Here is a 16,894-nt window from a genome sequence, read left to right on the forward strand (position 1 = left end):
TCCTTGGAGTCCTCCGAATATAATTTAGCATAGAAAGAACGAAATATACGACATATATCTGCTGTGGAGATATAGTTAACCCCATTTGATCCTTTTATCACCTCTATGTAATTATGCCCCTTTTTGGTTTTGGCAAAATTAGCTAGTAATTTACCATCCTTATTACAAACTTGTACACTTTGTGCAATGAATAAAGCACAGAAGTTGTGGTTTTTTGGTGCAAGAAACAGTTAAGCTGATATAGAGATTCTCTATAGTGTTTCTTATTCACAGCCGATGGAGAGGCTATTAAGCGGACTTTAGATTTTTTTGAAAACCTTCTCCATATCTATGATCCATTTATTTAATAGCTTATTTTTCCGGATCATGTAGGCTGTGATGTCGCCCCGTAGGACCGCCTTCCCTGCTTCCCAAAATAGTAGTGGGTCTGTCTTGTGAGAGTTGTTATGATCTTCATATTCTTTCCATTTGCTTTTAAGAAACATTTGAAAGTCTACATTTCCTGTAAGGTGAGATGGAAACCTCCAGCGGCGTGGCCTATGTCCCACAACTCCCCACTTAACATCCACCCATAGCACAGCATGGTCGGACAATTCTGTGGGTCCAATTTCAGCCTTGTGATAGATAAAAAAGTTCACAGTACTGGCCAGAATATAATCTATCCGTGACATTGAATCATGGGCCCTCGCTATGTGGGTGAAATCTCTCTCTTCCGGGTGTATTACTCTCCACACATCTGATAGCAGTAATTGCTTGCAAAGATAAGGGATACCCTTCCTTATCCCCAGTCTCGGCAAATGGGCTTTCATTTGGCGATCTATGGAGGGGTCTGCTACACAATTGAAATCCCCTGCCAGGAATATTGGGCCTATATAGCATGCATGGACAAGTTATGGACAAGATCCGTGAAAAATTGGTGCAAATAGCCGTTTGGTGCATACACACTTTCTATGGTCACTGGCTTGCCATATAGTTTCCCAGTAATAATTACATAGTGGCCAGCATTATCTATTAAGGTAGCCTTATGTTCAAAGACTATTCCCTTACCCAATTCGATAGCAACTCCGCCTTTTTGATTAACAGCTGGAGAAAAGAATTGCTGGTCTACCCAACCTGTAGTTAGCTTTAAATGCTCTTTGCTCTCTAAATCTAAACCGATATGATTTGTACTGTTACAGGAATGTCGGTATAGAAAAAAATAAAAATAAATAAATAAATAAATAAATGTGTCTCTTGCAGACAAACTATGTGAGCCTTATGTCTTTTAAGCGAGGCCATCTATTTGGACCTCTTTACCGGGTCCCCCAACCCTGCTATATTCCAATATAATATCCTTAATGTGTCATCCACAAGAGCAAGGTTTAGTCAGATAACTGAAAACACCCCTGTGATATATTTCAAATATACCCTGAGCTCCTCCCAGTCTAGGTGTCCAGTGTTATGAATAATCGTTCCCAATTAGCCGTTGTCCTTACTTTCCTTGCATGTCATCCATTTGCCTCTTTCCGGGACCATGTCACTCAGTAAAATTTCCCTTCCCCCCCTCCCTCCCCCCTAATGCCGCCCTCTAAATTTAACTCCTTTGCTTCCACAAATCCCCCAAAGCAGGTACAAACTCATACATTTCTTGAATAAAAATGAACAAACCGTACAACATTCTTAAGAATGCTGGCTCCTGTACATTGTATTTTATTGTATTATAGTTGTCGTATTTTCATTGTGATGCTCCCCAGCATTAGTTATAGTTCCTGTTATTGTAAATACATATGATACCCCATATTTAGTTCCGAGTCTTAAAACATATACATTTTCACACACTTTTCCCCTTTATTTTTCGTTTGTTACTTGTCGTACGATTGTTATTTGTAAGGGCCTTGCCCAAAAGTTATTTGTTTTATGTAAACCGATACGATATAGAAGAGACTTTAAATAAATAAAAATAAATAAACATTCAAATACGTTTTAACAACACTGGTCTCCCAGTTTCACCAATTTCTGCCAATCCCTTTAGACCAATGATTCTTATTTGGTCTGCCTTTTATACCAACACCTCCTTTTCAGAATCTTGGATCCCTCCTGTATGCTGAATCCGCTTCATGTAGCAGGTAGGGATGCTAAGAAGGTCCGTGCACTAGCGGCTGTATCAAAAGCCTTCCAGGTTCCATTGTGTTCCACTCTCAATCGTGCTGGATATTGCAGATTAAATTTGAAGTGACGGTTATGGAGCTCTGCACATATTTGTGAGAATTCTCTCCTCTTCTGAGATACCACAGTAGACTAATCCTTGAAGATTATAATCTTTTTCCCTTCCTATAATAATGATGTTTTTTTCCTGTAAGCTTGTAAGATAGCTGATTTATGTGCAAAATTGAGAAATCTTGCAATTATAATTCTCGGTCTCATGGAGTCTTGGCTCCATGCCCCCAAACGGTGTGCTCGCTCCACATGGCAGCTTCCTTGTAAATGATTCAGACCCAATTCTGATAACAGCCAGCCTTCCAACAGCGTGTGGACCTCTCTGTCCGTGTGAGATTCCGCAAATCCCACAAAGCGTAAATTATTTCATCTGGACCTGTTTTCCAGGTCATCTACCTTTTATTCCATGGCTTGTATTTGCTTCTCCATTGCTGTTTGTGTGTGTTGCAAGGCCCGTATCTCCTCCTCTTTTTTTGGGTGTCTTTGACCTGTTGCTTAATACTCTGCAGTGTTTCGTTTCCGGAGGCAATTTGCTGGGACAGCTCCAAAAACGTCCCATCGAGTGCTTGCACCACCGCCGCAGTAACCTCCTCAACAAGGCCTGCCTGATTATTGTTTACCGTTGTGGGTCGTGTGCTCGGGGGGGTGGGGGGGGGGCGTCGGCCATTTTAGGTTCTGCTGGCTTGCCGGGCACCTTTTTCTCTCGCTGCTGCTTTGCTGCCATATCCCCTGCGCCTCTGAGCAGAAAGCCCTCAGTGGAGATCTGGGAAGCCAAGGGTGAAGATTGGCGTCGGCAGAAATGCTAAACGGAGGGTATGAACACTTTATTTGAAGGGAGCTCCGGAAGCGAGCGGGCTGTGCTGCTCTCTCATTCATCAGGTCACGGTGGTCTCCTCTTTCCCCTTTTTAATAGAGTCTCCTTCCCACTATTCCTAGTTTGATCATTACAGCAATTGTCCTCTGGCTGGGAGGCATACACCAGGGCTTCTTCTGAAACCTTGTACCATGGGTTCTAAATCCATCCACTAGATGTCACCCTTAATGATTACCATGACTCCCTCCTCCCCAGATAACCCTGTTGGGGCAGCCTGGCCTTTTGTGTGACAGCGTGGAGCACTGCCACTGAACCACCAGGCTGGCCCAGGAATCTCTCAGTTGTGAACTGTGAAATGCTCGGTCTTAAGACTCAGCACAGATTGGTCAGCACTGTCTACATTCAAAGGTGCCTATGCAGCATTGCATAAATAATTTTGTTGTGTAAATACAAGTCATACCAGTTTTAGAACCACAGAATTGGGGTTGTCTTGTCACTATTTCAAGTTCTGCCTATAGAGAATTCTGCTGCCATCCTGCACTTTGAGTGCTTTCACCTGCAGACCACAAGTTACAAGTACCCAAATATGAGTCCCCCCAGTCATGGTTACAGAAGGCTTGTGAGAGGATTGGGGCTTTCAGTGGATGAAAGAGGTATGAATGGTGAGAATGAGGGAAAGAAAAGGAAGGATGATTATTAAACCAAGAGGTGAAAAAGGATACTATTTATCTTATATACAGGAAAATAGTTTAATTAAAAAATCTTCAAAAAAAGAGTGAAAATGGCATGTTCATATACACGCTGCAATAAACTGACCTCATGGCAGGTAATCACTACACACTATGAAAGCACTCAGTTAAATTTATATTTCACATATATTGACGAAGTCCAAGAAACACTTTAATCCATACTGCCTAATGATACCAATGTGGGCACTGGTGAAAACACCTCTGTGCATTGTGATAAAGGGTGTTAGTTCAAACAGAATCATTCAAAAACTTATAAATCAACAGATGTAAAGTGTTATCATATAGAAGGAGAATCCCAAATACAAAATCCCCAACAGAGTATTTTTTCCCACTACGTATAGGCTTCTTCAGGGGGGGAAAAAATTCATCCTTAATATCTGACTCATGACACTTATCTGTAAATATATATCTTCTCAGTCGTTACTTCCTTTTGTAGCATACAATGCCAAACCGTTGCTAGTAAAGCATAATGACATCAGTTTGCTGTTTGTTGGTTATAAATCAAGCTGGTGCCGGTGTCTTGTTCAACAACTTTAAATATTAATTTTATATCTAGTACGTTGACCAGTATATAACTTGGAGCAAGGGCAAATAAAACAAGCTATGTATGACCTAATGAAAAAGAAGAGATCAGTATGTACTCTCTCCACTAACTGCCATAACCACATCCTCTGGCAATGAATTCCAGAGCTTAACTATGTGCTGAGTGAAAAATAATTTTCTTCAATTTATTTTAAATGAGCTACTTGCTAAGTTAATTGAGTGTTCCAGGTCCTTCTATTATGTGAGAGAGTAAATAATTGATTTACATTAACCTGTTCAAGTCCTTTCCTGATTTTGTAGACCTCTATCATATCCCCCTTCAGTCTCTTCTCCAAACTGAACAACCCTAACTTCTTTAGCCTTTCCTCATAGGGCAGCTGTTCTATGCCCTTATCATTTTGGTCGTCCTTCTCTGCACTTTCTCCAGTGCAGCTATATCTTTTTTTGAGATGTGGTGACCAGAATTGCACACAGTATTCAAGGTGCGGTCTCACCATTGAGCGATACAGAGGCATTATGACATCCACCGTTTTATTTGCCACTCCCTTCCTAATAATTCCTTACATTCTGTTTGCTTTTTTGACCAACACAGCACACTGAGCCAACGATTTCAATGTATTATCCACAATGATGCCTAGATCTTTTTCCTGGGTGGTAGCTCCTAATATGGAACCTAACATTGTGTAACTACAGCAAGGGTTACTTTTCTCTATATGCAACACCTTGCACTTGTCCAATCTTCCAGTCTCACAAAAGTCCTCCTGCAATTTATCACAATCCGCTTGAAATTTAACTACTCTGCATAATGTTGTATCATCTACAAATTTGATCACTGCTCTTGTCGTATTCCTTTCCAGATCATTTATAAATACATTAAAAAGCACCGGTCCAAGTACAGATCCCTGAGGCACTCCACTGTTTACCCTTTTCCACTGTGAAAACACCATTTAATCCTACTCTCTGGTTCCTGTCTTTTAACCAGTTTGCAATCTGCTCCAAGTTGTATATTGGTCAGACAATGTGTAATTGAACATCAAAGTTATATATGTATGTACAAGATGGACGCACTTATGGATCTTTGGATCATCATTCTTTAGATGATCTCATATTGTTTGTATCATTTAACAGATTACATTATGTCAGGATTGATCACATTGTTCAACACTTGTTGAATCATGAACAACCCCCCCCCCGGGCCTCCATACTGCCCTGTCCCTCCCTGCCCAGACCCCGCTCCCATGGAGAGGCCAGGCACTTGTGCATGTAGCGGGGTTTATATGTGTGGTTGGGCCTGTTTTAAAATGTGCGCAGCACGTGCAAGGCCCGGCCACGTGCGTAAACCCCGCTTTTTACGCGCACGGGCCTTTGAAAATCAGGGCTTTAGTGATTGTCAACACTATAAACCATGGTGATCTAGTGATTTTCACAGATCACAGGGAACAACAGTAACTAATCACAGGGAACAACAGTAACTAACTAACTAACTAACTAAATAAATAAATAAACCTCTCTCTTAACTGGGTGAACTGGAGATGAACTGGTAAAACTGGGAATGGCATCAGAGCTCACCCCTATTAAAATCCCCTGATTTACTCAGCAGAAGCGGGTTTTGCACACACATCCTTGCACCCACTTAAAATTTGGCGCACGTGCACACAGACTATGCATATGTTATGAAATGGCTGCGTTCTTGGGTGCGGGTCCATTTCATGTGCAAATGTGTGCCCACACACTGGTTTGAAAGTTACAGTCTGACTGGTTGATTTTAAAAGCGTAGCTCAATAAAAAATGGCCACATATGCATGTGTGTGGGTCTTGCATTTTAAGAAGCTGCAAAGTACGCGCATACATATCAGTGCGCGCATCAAGAAGAAAGGGGCAGAAAAGGGGCGTGGCACATAGGCATTCCAGGGTGGGGCCAACATTTACACGCTTAAATCTGCATTTTAGAAAAGGTGACCATGGCATGCGTTGGCTTGTTATCCATGTAACTTTACTTCTGGTCCTGAGGAAGAGCAAGTCTGGAGGTGTCGTGTTTTAGGGCATTTAGCACAGTGTGAGGGTTTGGGGTCAAGGGGGGACTTGCAGGATGAAGAACCAGAGGGGTCTTGAAGATCTCAATATCAACTGGACAAACTGGTGGACTACCTGGAACAACTGGTTTTTCGTAGCGTGTAGAGAGATGGACTCAGGACCAGTGGGTTTATGTACCCCTGGCCAGCAAATGGAGATGGAACAAGCTGAGGTTGCAGTGTATATATAACCCCTGCAGTGACCCCAGCCTGCCAGTATTCTCTTCAAAAGCAACTGTGGACAGACTATCAAAAAACTTGATTAAAAATGGTGGATGTGCATCTCCCTATGGGGATTGCTTTGAGCTTTTTTAAAGGAGAAATTTGAAATTCTATATTCAGGAAAAGAAAGCCCCGCTCTCCTGCGGTAACATCTAAAGGTCCCTCCCCGAGTTGAGAATTCCTGAGGCGATTTCTTTGGACCCTCAGAGGTATGCCTTGGTCCGATAGCTGGGTTTACCAGTGTGGACTTAGCTGCTAGTTCAGCTGAAAGGCAGCGGGTGCAGGAGGCTGAGTGCGGTGGTGATGGCAGATGCCCTCTCCCCCCGCAGCCAGAGACCGTCTCTGTACTCAGCCAGTAAGCACTGAACTCAGGCAAAGTTTAAAAAAAAGAGGAGAAAGTTTTACCTGAATCAGAGACAGAGGGATTTCAGGACTTCCTCCAGTCTCTGATCTTGGCACACCATGATGAAATTCGTTCCTGCTCCTGTTGGGGAACTGGGCAGCCTGGCGGGTTGAGTGACCACCAGTGGGCTAGGCCCTGCACTTAGGCTTTATTCTTGCACGCCGTGTGGTAGGCTGCTGGAGCCATTTTCGCGCACTCTTGTGCGAGTTCTGCTGCCCTCTATAGGCCATCAGTGTGCGCAGTGTGTCGGCTCTGTGCATGCCTTGTGCGCTCGGTTTTTGGGCGCGCTTTTTATGTGCACAAACGTTTTTACACGTTTAACTTGGCGCACAGGTTGTCTGTGCACCTTGCTGCACTTTCTTCTAGGCGCTTATTTTTGGGGTGCATTTCATTTTTGAGCATAAGCCGTTCCAATGCACGTTTACCGCAGCAATGGCACTGGTAAGCAAGAAGCCTAAGCTTCTTCCTATTTGTATTGCCTGTCATATTAGGGCTTCTCTGCCTCACCTGGCTTCTAAACGGTATCAGCGTTGCTCAGATGCTCAGGGAGCGTTGTCTTCCTTGGATTTTGCTAAGCCTGGCTCTTCCCATGCTGATGATGGATTGGTCACAGCATTGACTGGGGGGATGCTAGATCTCGGTTCTCCCTTGACTGGTGGCTCCTCCGCTGGTGAGGGCAGTTCTGTGGAACCAGCTCCAGTTCCTTCTGGGCTTGGTCTAGACCCGGCTACTTTTTTTTGGGTGGAATATTTTCAGGTGCAGTCCTCCACTTCCCCCATTTCTGTCCAGATGGACCCTCAGCCGGTGGCTCCTCCCTCTTCCAGTCTTATGCTTAAGCACTGGGGCTCGCTTTGGCTCCCTGCAGGTGTTCCCGACAGGAATCTGGATGGCACTGATATTGAGGTTAATCTGGATTCCCTGGAAGATGGGGAAATTCCTCCAGGGCTGGAACCGTATCGAACTGTGTTGCGTTTCTTTCATAGAGATGAACTGCCGGCCCTGATTTCCCAGACCTTGAAACAGCTGGGTGCCCCTGGTTTGGATGTTTTGGATGTTATGTCAGAGCAGAGGAAGAATCCCAGTTTAGTTTCCTTACGTAAAGCCTCTTGTTTTACTCCATGCTCACAAGTTCTCCACTTCTTTAGCTTATGTGCAGGTTTCGAGAGTTTTTGAGGCCTGGTGTGAGGAGCGGGGTGTTCTTCCTCATTTAATTAAGATCCCTTTCATTCTGGATTTTATGTAGGATGGATTGTATAAAAGCTTGGCCCTTAATTCATTGAAGTTGCAGGTTGTGGCTGTTGCCTGTTTCAGAGGCCTGGTGAATTTTGTTTTCCTTGTCGACTCATCCTGATGTGGCCTGTTTTTTGAAGGGAGTGAAGCACCTTAGGCCTCCCTTGAGGCTACTGGTTCCATTGTGAAATCTTAATTTGGTTTTGGACCTTTTGGCGGGTCCTGCATTCCGACCACTTCGTAGCCTTCCTTATGGTTGTTGACTTTGAAGACTGTGTTCCTTGTGGCTATATGATCTGTGCGTTGGGTTTCTGAGCTGCAGGCCTTGTTTTTCCGGGAGCAGTTCCTTCAGGTGACTCCGGGGATGTTACAACTGGTACTGTTCCATCCTTCTTGCTCAAGGTAATCTTGGATTTTCATTAGAATCATGTCATCTGCTTGCCATCCCTGGATAAGGTCAGGGATGTGGATGAGTTTTGCCTTTTGTGCTCCTTGGATGTTAAGCGTCTTGTGCAGTATCTGGAGGTTTCTGAGTCTTTTCGAAAGATGATCACCTGTTTGTTCTCCATGGTGGGAGTAAGCAGGGCGCTCCGGCTTCATGGGCTACCATAGCTCATTGGATTAAGAAGATGGTCAAGGCCGCATATGTGAATGCTGGAAAGCTGTTGCCTACTCAGGTTAGAGCCAATTCCACTAGGGTCAGGCAATGTCATGGGCGGAGGTTAGTCTGTTGTCTCCTGTCGATATCTGCCAAACTGCGACGTGGTCATCCTTACACGCTTTTTCCAGGTTTTATCGTCTCGATTTGCAGGCCCGGGAGGATGCAGCCTTTGCATGTGCGGTGTTGACTGGACTGCAGGCAGCCTCCCACCCTGTTGGGGAGTAGCTTTGGTACATCCCATTGGTCCTGATCCATCTGTCTACATACTAGGAAGTAAAGAAATTACTTACTTGATAATTTTGTTTTCCTTAGTGTAGACAGATGGACTCAGCTTCCCGCCCTCAGCTGCTGCATGAGTGTGTCAATAGTCCTCCTGTGGGGCTCTGGGTCCCAAGGGATTACTGGTACGTGTTCATTCAGTCCCTAGCCTGGGGTTCCTAGAATCCTACGTGAGTTCAGCATTCATGGTTGGTTGAGTATAGTTCTGGTTATCTGTTTTTAATCATATTTTTAATCAAGTTTTTTGCTAATCTGTCCACAGTTGCTTTTGAAGAGAATACTGGCAGACTGGGGGGGTCTCTGCAGGGTTATATATACTGTGATGTCAGCTTGGTCTGTCTCCATCTGCTGGCAGGGGAGCATAAACCCATTGGTCCCGAGGCCACCTGTCTACACTAAGGAAAATCAGGAAAGTAATTTCTCCATTTCCCTCACAAGAGCATGTTTTAAAATGCTCGTGTGAGCCACTAAAGTGTGAGGGTTTTAGTGTGAGCCACTAAAACCCTAGCCAAAATACACGCGGGAGGATTACTTTAAATAATACGCTCATACTTGCAACCCAATTTTAAATTGTAGTGTCTCTCCATTTGCACGCCGATACACGCATTTATGGGCGCACACTTGTTCCTTTTAAATTTGACCTGTAAGATTTTTAAAGACTGTTTCACATGTATTAACAGAGTTTTCAGAAAACACTTTATTAAGAGAAAAACAATACAAGTTTCTGACAAGATTTTATTTCTTGCAGAAAAGTGCCTTCCTTTCTTAAATTTTAGAGACAGGTGTATTACATGTGGACAAGAAGTGGGAACTTTGGGACATTTATGCTTACCTTGTGAGGTTCAGTGGAGGACAGTTTTGAATTATCCTGAGAATTTTATGGGATGTAAACTATAACTGAATACAAAGTCATTGAACAAGACACTGCCACCAGCTTGATCTGTAACCGACAAACAGCAAATTGATGTCATCATGCTTTACTAGCAACGGTTTGGCGTTGTATGTCTGTGGTGCTACAAAAGGAAGTAACGACTGAGATGATATACATTTACAGATAAGTGTCATGAGTTAGATATTAAGGATGAATTTCTTTCCATCTGATCCAGCCTATATATGGTGAAACAAAAGCTCATAGCTGGGGATTTTGTATTTGGGACTTTTGTTCCATATGTTGACACTTTACATCTATTGAGTCATTACTTATGTTTTGTATCAAATGAAAGAAAGCAGCAGGTTGAGGAGAGAGAGGCTTCGGATAGAGAGTTATATACATGGAGAAAGAAGAACAAAAATGCTAAATAAATGAGAAGAAGACAGGAAAATAAGTTTGAAAACAGAAATAATGAGGAGACAGAGGGTAAACTTAGAGAAGAGCAAGCAGAGACAGAGGAGAGAAATCAAACTACAAAGAATGCATGGAAAATTGTTTTAAATTTGGTGAAGGTTTCTGTGCTGGCTAACTGGGCTGTGTCAAGGGCAGATATCTGTTGCTATCTCCCCGATGATGATATTGGTGACTGGGTAAGCTCTATGACAGTGTTTCCCAACCCTCTCCTGGAGGCACACCTAACCATTCTTGTTTTCAGATATCCATAATGAATATGCATCAGATAGCTTTATATATACATTGGAGATCCTGGTATGCAAATCTATCTCATGCATATTCATTGGGTTGGGAAACTCTGAGATACTGCATGAAGAATGGGCAGACTAGACAGGCCTTGGGGTCTAATCTGCCCTCATTCTCTCTGTGAAAAATGTGTTAAAACATAATATAAAGTTCATTGGTCTTTTCAGTATAAGATTTTTGGTATTTCTTATGATATTTCCATATTGTTTTATGTAATATTTATTTATTTATTTATTTATTTAACATTTCTTATATACCGATATCCGTTCGCACATCGTATCGGTTCACAGTGAACATAAAACTTTGGGCGTTGCCCTTACATATAACAAATAAACACGGTGAACACAGTAACATATAGATAATCTTCGGGAGGAGCCCTTAGATATAACAAGCATCAATGGGGAGATGCTGATTATAATAATTATAACTAGAACTATATACATGAAAGTGCACAGTACAAAATCAGCAGACATAAAGGCGTTCATACCAGGATATCAATCTAACAATTCACATGGGGGTTTATGTAATAGGGGGTGAAATGGAGTAGGCTTGCCGAAAGAGCCAGGTTTTAAGTTTCTTTTTGAAAATGGGGGTATAAGTCTCTATTCGAATATCATGGGGCAGTGAGTTCCATAAGGTGGGTGCGGCAAGAGAGAAGGCTCTGTTAATAGTAGAGGAGAGTTTAAAAGATTTGATAGAATGGGCATGGAGTGTTCCTTGGAGTGCTGGGCGGGTGGGTCTATTGGAGGAACGGGGTGAGATGGGGGGGTTAATCCAGTTCAGGTTAGAATTTACTAGACTCTTATGAATGATCGAGAGTGTTTTGTAAAGAATTCGTGACTGTATAGGGAGCCAGTGTAGTTGAATAAGTGTGGGGGTGATGTGGTCTCTTTTTTTTGTGTTTGACAATATCCGAGCGGAGGCATTTTGTAGGAGTTGAAGGGGCTTGGTGTGTGATGCAGGAATGCCGAGTAAGAGTGCATTACAGTAGTCGAGCTTCGATAAAATAATAGCCTGGAGGACTGTGCGGAAATCGTTGAAGTGTAGTAGGGGTCTGAGTTTCTTTATTGTTTGAAGTTTAAAATAGCAATCCTTTATTATGGATTTGATGAATGGTTTGAATGAGAGGTGATTATCAATAATAGCTCTTAATATAATAATAATATAATATATAATAATATATATATATATATATTATATAATATATATATAATATATATATATATATAATATATATATAATAATATATAATAATAATATAATATAATAATAATATACTTAAACTTTGCTCATGCATGAAAAATATGACCCATACTGGTATTTATTTCTACTGGGGCAAACTGCTGTTTCAATAATTAACAAGTTTGAAAAGCAAATGTCTTACAGTCATTATGTCATGTGATGATACCTCCAGGAATAGGTCTATCCGGAATTGGCAACCAGGGCTGGCTTTAGTTTAACTAATGCCCTGTGCAAAAACTGAAATTGATGCCCTATCCTTCCCCCACCCGGATGAAAAATACTGCTTTTACTTACACCACTCCCCATAACCTATTCAGGGATCTGTTCTACTATCAACCCCCCTGATCTCTACCTGATCTTTCCCTCCCCTCCAATGACAAATTTAGATTTTTACAACCCCTAGGCACTGCTGGTGTCATCACATTTATTTATTTATTTATTTATTTGAAAATTCTTATATACCGCCTATACAAATGTGGTTGTAGATCTAAGCGGTTTTACAAGTAGAAGAATATACATACATAAATAATTAACTCATTACATACAGAAATACGAGACAGTAAGAGGAAAATAAAACTAAATACACTGGTAAATTAAGTGATGAGAGGTTATAAAAACTGGACAAATCAGTAAGAGACAATAAAAAAGTGTGTTAGGTGACTGTTGAAGTCTGGGTTCTATACAGGATGAGACAGAATCCCGATTTAAGTCTTGCACCTCAAAGTCAGTAAACATTCCCTTTGTCCACAGAAACTCCTCCAACAATGGGTACAGAGCGATGACAATATACAGGACAGACAACAAAAAAACTTCAAGTTTCCCATGGCTCATTGCTGTGTTTGAATACTGGCTAGTAAGATATCAAGCTAGCTTTTGAGAATGGTGAAAGAGGAAGACGGTATAAGTCTATGGATTTCAAGGAGAAATGGCTGAGCTGAGGAGGAGGAGGTTGGTTGTCAGTAGGTGCTAGGGAGAAAGCAGTTATAAATAGATGTGTTTTGAGGGCTTTCTTAATGTTACGGGAGCACTGGAAGCGGTCCCATTTCTGGAGAGATAGTGTACCCTTGGACTGCGATGTGACCACAGAGGAGCTCCGGGGAAGCGTCGAGGCAGGCGATACGTGTCCAAGCACGAGCACACAGGCTGGAGAAAGGAACCCTGGCCTCTGCTGCACCTGAACGCATCAAAGAGACCCAACAATGCAATGTTGGTTTCTGGGGTAGCCCTCCGGCTACTCGATAGCCCTTTTGGACCTGCCTTACGGGAATGGCAGATGCAACAGGATGGACAGAGGCTGAGGGCAGGAAAGAAACAGACTCAGACGAAGACTCAGGATATTTGAAGGACTCAGACATAGTCTCTGGTTGATTGGAGATTCAAACGAGGTTCAGTATCAAGGAGAGTACTGTTAGGTACTGCCACACCGTGCACCCTACACAGCCAATGAAGGCAGGTTGCAGACCATGCGGAGGTGAAGCAAGCTCCAGATTTAGGTTACTTGGAGATTTAGGATATGGAGCGTGCTGAGTGAGTGCTGCCTCACCACGCGCCCTACACAGCCACTCAAGGCAGGTCATGGACCACGCTGCTGGCGAAGCAGACTCCAGGCGAAGCAAGGGAATTTCACATCAGGACATGATGAAGATTCAGGCGAGGCCTGCACCAAGATGTGTCCTCCACAGCCAGGCAAGGCATAGGCCACGCTGGAACAGAACAGGTTCAGGCAGAGTCTTAGGCATGGACAGATGCAAGGAACTCCAAAGACCAGGACAGGATTCAGGATTCAGGACAGGACCTCAGGACCCAAGACTCGGAGCAAGGAACTCAGAGCAAGGAACCCGAAGCTTGGAGCATTAAAAACAAGGATCTTCCAGAGGCTTACGCTACCGACGAGAAGAACACCTGGATACGAGATCATCTGGACACAAGGACATCAGGAGAACAGGACATCTGGGACTTCAGGGAGATCTGGAGAACAGGACATCGAGAACATCAGGAGATCTGGAGAAAAGAACATCTAGAACATCAGGAGATCTGGAGAAAAGAACAACTGGAACATCAGGTCATCTGGAACTTGACAAGATGGAGACGTAGGATCCGACGAGAGACGAAGACGAAGACAAGGAATTCCCACGAGGAACAGAGTGCCTAAGAGAAGCCGAGATGACAAAGAGTCCAGGAGCAGACTGACTCCTTCCTCTTCAGCCTTCTTATAGGGCTGAAGAGGCACACCCATGATGACATCATCAGGAGGGGCCATGGGACTACTCCCACCACGGACCCTTTAAAAATCAATGAGAGGTGTGGCCTCGCGCCTAAGGCAGGACCTTGGAGAGCGGCGTCCTGCCAACTCAGAGCAGGAGCAGAACTAGGCCGCAAACCCTGACCCAGCGACGTTGGAGGTGGCTCCCTGTGCAGAAGGAGAAGGCAACTTCTGCAACCTCCAGGTCGCATGGAGGCAGGGCGGCGGCTCCCTACTGCCGCACAGCTAGGAACGTCGGTTGCCTCCGGAGCACATGGGGACACCATCGGCGGCCTCCCAGCCGCAAGGGAACAGACAGCGGCTCCAGCCACGTGGAGAAGGTGTCGGGTCTCTGGGCCACGGAAGAAGGTGAAAAAAAAAAGGTGAGAGGCTGTCTGCAGCCCTAGCCGCGGGCAGAATCGTAACACTTAACTTCTTTTGTATCAGTCAAGGTGCGCAAAGGTTGTGCACTTTGACTGATACAAAAGAATTCTTCTGCATAAAAATTGAGAGACACTTAGGAGAGCAAAGCCAAGAGAAAGATACAAATCATAAAAAGGCAAGGAGGCCCCTCCAACCTCCGAGGAGCCCATGCTGGTCAATGGCATGAAATGCTGTCTCTCTGAGGAAGAAAAGGAGCAGCACCATCGAGAAGATTTGTGCCTCTGTTGTGGGCTCTCAGGACATTTTCAAAATTCCTGCCACAGTAGGACCTCAAAATCAGAGTCGTCCCCAGCAGGGAAACACAGACTCTTGTCCCCAGTAGAGGGAACAGACCTGGAGATTCCCTCTGAGTATCGACCCTGCCCTGAGAATACATTTCAAACTTTCATGGGAAATAACAGAACTCCCACTCTAGCCATGATTGACTCTGGAACATATTTGTTTTCTGAACCTCATGTTTGTCCCTCATCACCAGGTCTCCATATGGCAGAAGGGATTAAGCATCATTGGTAGAGACCACTGATGGCTCACCCTTATCATCAGGGTCTCTAATCACCGAGACTCAACCTCTCATTTTAACTACAATACATAACCACCAGGAAACTCTTGTTTTTGACCTCATCAGAGCAACTGCTCTTTGGCACTGGGGCTACAGCAATTCTGCCTTGAAGTGAGTATCAGTGAAGAGAGAAGCAGCTCTTTCACAGATGCATTGTGAGGGGGATACTGGTACCCCCTAGTGGATAGCATCCTGTGCAACCACTCTGTTGACACACCTACAGGCTTTCCTTCCAGCATCCAATGCCCCCTCTCTGCCTCCTATTCAGCACTCCATGCCCCCCATCTCTGGCTCCCACATTCTCCTTGGTAATTAATGCCTGCTTCCATGTTTATGACAGTTATAAAAGCAGCATTATGCCTGCAATGCCCCCTTCTCTCTCACAGACAGCATGTTCTTCCTTTTTAAACAAGAAGCATTTACCGTGGGAACATGAGAGGAGGTGCCAACCGAAGACATCAATGCTGCTCTTTGGTTGTCTTTGGCTGCATGATGCCTCCATTCTGTTATGGGACCCTTGGCTATTGTCAACTGTCGACCTTCTTCTCCTTCACTTTACATTTTCAAGTTGGGATCAGGAGATCCAGGGACAGAATCAGAACATAGGGGCTGGAGAGCAGGCAACTTTGGAGACTGGTGCTATACTTTGATTTCTTGGAGACAGCACCTCCAGAACATTTCTCTCCATGCACACTAATGCTGAAAACAGTGCATCCATTGACAAAATCCTGGGGGCGAGACGACACAGGCCTATGTCAGTTGGAGCTCCTTCATTTGCATATATTCCCATAAAAACCATTTTTTTTTCACTTTTTCTAGGCATTTTTCGAAACCAGTTTGTGGGTGAATGTGATCCTTTTTTGTTATTTAAGTGTGCAAAATGCATTATAGTATTCAAAGTGTTGACCTCAGCACTAAGCAATGTTTATTAATCCATGAGATGTATCTATGCATGTCACATTTATCGCTTTTTATCTTAAATTTTATCCAATAATTCTCTTTGCTAATGTTGATTTTGTTTAACAGTGCTTTGGCATAAAGGTGCCACACTGGGGCAACCAAGAGCCATGAAGCTGTACATTAGCTCAATCCCATATCTAGCTGTAGAGACAGATGGATTTCACGGAGCTGTGTTTTCTGGTTGAAAGTATTTTGGCATGTTAGCTAATCCTTTCCTGGAAGTTTGGTCATCAGTGATGTATTGCATTATATTTTAATAGAAAATCCTCTTAGGGATACGATGCACAACATTTTCTTAGAAGTCAGTGTTTTTAATTTTTTGACAAAGAACTTGAACACTCTGATACTTAAAGAAGATTAAAAAGTGTAACAGTTTGAAACTTGAGATTTGACAGTGCCCAAGGAAGGGTATTAATAGTCAGAAAAGCCTGCACAGCTGTATCTTGGTTAGGTCTGTGACACAGCTCCGTGAGTTCTTACATTCTTAGGTGAAACAGATGACAGGAAAAGTAAAGTGCACCTTCCTCAGGAAGAAACGATATCCCAATCGGTTAGATTTTTCCAAAAAGGTAAACTATGCAGAGATGATGTACCCAACTTATCTGCTTTTATTTAGAAAGTTCATAATGGGATTAATCTCTAATGTAT

This window comes from Rhinatrema bivittatum, chromosome 3 (assembly GCF_901001135.1).
Source record: "Rhinatrema bivittatum chromosome 3, aRhiBiv1.1, whole genome shotgun sequence".
Classification (NCBI taxonomy): domain Eukaryota; kingdom Metazoa; phylum Chordata; class Amphibia; order Gymnophiona; family Rhinatrematidae; genus Rhinatrema; species Rhinatrema bivittatum.